This window comes from Etheostoma spectabile, chromosome 20 (genome assembly GCF_008692095.1).
Source record: "Etheostoma spectabile isolate EspeVRDwgs_2016 chromosome 20, UIUC_Espe_1.0, whole genome shotgun sequence".
NCBI classification, from domain to species: domain Eukaryota; kingdom Metazoa; phylum Chordata; class Actinopteri; order Perciformes; family Percidae; genus Etheostoma; species Etheostoma spectabile.
This window is the reverse complement of record NC_045752.1, coordinates 4,866,898-4,871,623: the sequence shown is the minus strand read 5'-3', so window position 1 is coordinate 4,871,623 and position 4,726 is coordinate 4,866,898. Positions and strand designations below refer to the sequence as shown.

At 39.3% G+C, this 4,726-nt stretch overlaps 1 protein-coding gene across 1 annotated transcript in view; it reads right to left on the bottom strand.

Annotated features, from left to right (window-relative positions):
- Window positions 1-4,726, bottom strand: part of uggt1 (UDP-glucose glycoprotein glucosyltransferase 1) — a 59,796-nt gene that overhangs the window by 3,502 nt on the left and 51,568 nt on the right.

Below are 4,726 nucleotides of genomic sequence, written 5' to 3'. Positions count from 1 at the left end.
CACCTGCTATCAACTTGACTTTTAATATCAATTGGGTAAGAAATAGCTCATATGAAAAGCTAAAACCCTCCCAAATGGTGTTCAATGCACTGAAATAAATTAGTTTCACAAAAAAGATTTTTTATTTAAAAAGACAGAAAGGTCAATTTTGGCAAGACAAAAGTTTTGTTGCCTATACATAAAGAACAAATTACTACAAATACTAAAATATGTCAGCAAATTAAATAGAGTGCTGTGAGATCCAAATTTATATCTTGTATGACTTCATGAGCTTGAAGGACTGGACCAAGCGGTTTGCAAGGACTCATACAATGTATTGATGAAGTCTCAGGAATAGCTAGGAAAGCAGTCTTGCTGCTCTCAGAGTTCGTCAATATTCTTGGGTTGGTCTTCCATGCTTCCTCTTCATCTACCCCACATATGCTCAATGATGTTCATGTCTGGTGACTGGGCCGGCCAATCCTGGAGCATCTTGATCTTCTTCGCTTGAGGAACTTTGAAGTGGAGGATGGAAGTATGCGTGGAGCACCATCCTGCTGGAGAATTTGGCTTTTATGGTTGGGAATATAAGAGGTAGCTAAGATTTTGGTATTTGAGACTATTGATGTTGCCTTCCACCCTGCAATCTATCGCACACCCCATACTGGATGTAACCCCAGACCATGATTTTTCTTTCACCAAACTCACTGTTTTCTGGGTGAATCTTGGATCCATGCGGGCTCCAGTAGGTTCCTGCAATACTTGCGGCAACTGTGGTGTAATTCACAGGAGATTCATCTTGAAAAATCCACTTTCTTCCACTTCTCAGCCACCATCCTTTTAGCTGTGGGCCTTGGCAAATGCCACACGGTTTTTCAATGTCTTTTGTTAGTGCTGGGTCTGGGCACTGATTCGACCATGGAGGCCATTTCGAGACAGATTTCGGCAAACTGTTCTGGTTGACACAGGGACTTCAGGGGACCGGTTGGTGGAGCTCTGCTGCAGTGGAAAAATGGGCTGGCCTTGGATTTTCGAGCCAACAAACGGTCCTCTCGAGCAGGTGTCTTGCGGGGTCTGCCTGACCTGGGCTCGTCAAAAACATCTCCAGTGTCTTCAAATGTTTTTTTTTAATCCTCTGTTGACGCTGAGACACATTGAAGGTGTCTGCCACATCAGCAGGGATCTGGTCTCAGCTCTTGATAATCAAAACTTTAGTCTAGGGTGACCTCTGCAAATCATGTTTGCAGATGTTCAGTTGCAGTTGATGTGAAGGTCTAGTGTACTGGGGTGTTTTTATACACACTTGAGACCTAATGATCCATTGTTAGTCACAGGGAAGTCATATGACAAGGCGACAACACTTGTCTTTGCAAAAATTGACTCAATGGGCTTTACCAAGCTGTGAATTTAGAATACTTTTTGACAGTTTCGTTTTGCACTGAAACATTATTACAAAAGCTGTTGGGATTAAAAGGGCCATTTTTGTAAATAAATCTTGATTAGAAATAATTTTGGCGGCACTTCAGGTCAATTTGTACACAAGCGACAAGACTTTGTCAGGGACTGTAGTTGCAGGATGAATAACAGTGTTTGAACAGCTATGTGTGGGCTAACTGGTAGCGTCTACAAACAGGATCTTATCGACAGCGAGAGGAAAACAGCACGTAGGAACAGGATCTTGTAGCCCCAGATGATCCTCTGCTTCTCGGTCTGTGGTGTAACCAGCGAGCACTTGTACTGGACCAGCTCATACTGGAAACCATACTGCTTCGCCATGTGGGGGATGAACTCCTGCAACAGGGTACACACACACACAAAACACGCCTGTCACCTTGTGCTAGGAAATACAAGAGGCAATGGAGTCATACATAACGGCTAAAGACATTGATTGATTGTCAAATGGGCAATTTCACAAACGAACATTTTAAGAATGACACTATGTGTTGATTTGCTGGCTTTTTGTTTCAATGGCTTGATTTCTTGTTACGTAAAAAGACTGCAGAGGCTGGGTGCTCAATCAGTCCACAGTACAGAAGTAAATCCAGGGAACTCTAAGGTGCCCTGGGAAATTAAAAAGAAGGATCACAGAAAAACAACAACAACCCTCTGGTTGAATCAAGCATTAATTCAGTCTGGGTTTAGTCTACTATGATATAAGACCTAATAAATATACAAAATTAAGAGCAATGCCAATCTGAAGCTTAGGAGTAAATAGGAAATGGGGGAGTGTGATCCTGAGTTACAAAACAACTCATCTTTGACTTTAACAAATAAAAAAAAGTCAGGAAATACAGTATTACAGGATAATGGGGCTTAACTAACTCACTAAAACAGAGTGAAAAAAGTCGTGAAAACAGGACTGATAATGATGAAAGGGCAAGAAAAGCACTGAAATCTTCTCATTCATAGGAGATTTCTTATACGGGTACGGTGTAAAAAAAAGGTAAGGTGAGAAAAAAAAAAAAGGAAAGCTGCAGCGTCGCAGACAAAAGCTCAACATCAATGATGAGATGCCAGCTGATTTAAAAAAAAAAAAAAAATCCTACCTTGAACGTTGGGGACAAGTAGTTCTTGAGAAAACAGAATTGACGGGGGTTTGGTGTTTTTGAGAAATGACAGCATCATAATCCTGAGAGGGAAGGAAGAACAAAAAGATTGGTGGCAACAGGGCTAAGAGAACAAAGGTGCTTCAATCATAAAAGTCTCTGTACACATAAGAAAAAGGATGAAAGCTTTTAAGGCTTTTGGGTGATACGAAAAGCCCTTATTCTTTGCTTATCACATCTCTTATCACATCTCACCTGAGGAAGCGTCATACAGGTGCCCGAGGCCACGGAGAAGATGTGATCACGTCGTCCTTGTCCTGCTTTAGCTCCTCTGGTTTCCCTCCACCTGTGACCCTCTGAAACACCAAGTGCAAAAAGGTTTTTTTTTTTAAAGTTTACAAATTAAAAAAAAAAAAATAATAAACACACAAACTAGATTAATCCTATTGTTTATCACCAGGTAATTGCAGATAGAATTACAATTCTTTACACATAATGTACTGATGGTGCCAAACTTGTCGAGGCACATCACCTCAATTGTGTTCATTATTAATTAATTACTGTTTCAGTGAATTCTCACACTGTCAGAAAACTGTTCAAAATCCAAAGATGTTCACTCTTCAATGATGTAGAAACGATGGCAATGGCTTCAATGTAACGAATGTTCATTAATTAAAACGTAACGCGTAACCTTAACTTAACTTGAACTCTACTAAAATTGTTATCGATCCTTGTTGTCGATGAATAATGACCATTTTTAAATAGTTTTTTTGTCACTACTAATTTGAGTCAAAGCTGTACCTGGCCAGAGATTCCCAGAAGCCAGCGTTTTCCTCGATCCCGTCACTCAGCAGCTCCTCATTGAACTGTCTGGTTTTCTGGACCTGATCAACACAATTTTGTTAGTTAAACAACCTGTATTAAATCATATTGTCAAACCATTTGACATAGCAAATACAATGTTTATCTAGCTTGGATTATATGGAGGACCCCACCCATCTAATTTGTAAATAATTAAATACAATGGACAAAAAATATCTAGAATTAATTAGGAATCAGTTAAGACCTTCTGTGTGTCACTGATTTGTGACTGGCTGATATATGTCAACATATGGCAACTGTTTGACTGCTAAAGCCATGCCTCTCAATAATTTGAAAAAATTAACCACCTTTGCTACTGAAATAGTATATTTTTATATATATATATATATATATAAATATATATAATATATATATATATATATAATATAGTGAATGTGCTAAATGCTAGGCTGAAATAAAAAGATGTCGTTTTGTGCAGTGTTTTGTGTAAGTTATAATTTTATTCATTATTCCACTCATTTACAGTGTGACGTAATGTTCCAAAACAAACACCACTGTGGCAACAAAAGAAGGGAAAAAGAAGACCGCCAAAACACAAATGTAACAATGAAGTTTCAGACTTTTAGATGTCAAGGCACACAATGGTCAATGCACATACGACACCAATGCGTTTTGCCATTGACTGTAAAATTAACGACAGAGCATGTGTGACGTCACCCATTGGTTTGTGGAGATCTGCTTTGAGTCGTCGAGCTTGCCTTACAGGCGCAGCCATCTGGTTGCAGATGTGATGGTTTAGACGAGGGGGACACTTTATCACGCTTTATCGCTGATTGTAAAATCAACCAAACCATAATTCAAAAAATGAACATCAAACTAGCGAGTGAGGCCATAAAATTCTTGTGAAAAGGTTTACTGATTACTCATAGACTTCTACAGAATCCGACCTCCTTTTGCAACCATATGTGACCCCCCCCACCTGCTGAATGCAGGTTTAAGGCACTTCCGCATTTGCAGCACTTCAACGAACCGGATGCTCTGTCCACTAATATTATTTTGAGTATTTTGGATATCTATTTCCTTATTTATTTTTAATTAATCAGATTTGTCTTCTATATCTGGAGCGCCTCTGGGAATGCATGTGGCTACATCCATGGTATGTAAATTTCCTAATGAAATGAGAATAATTTTACCTATGTAATTTATGTACATTACTGTATAGTGTTCTAAGTACTATGCGGTTTGGCAAGGACTCATACAATGTATTGATGAAGTCCTCAGGAATAGCTAGGAAAGCAGTCTTGCTGCCTCTCAGAGTTCGTCAATATTCTTTGGGTTGGTCTTCCATGCTTCCTCTTTCATCCTACCCCACATATGCT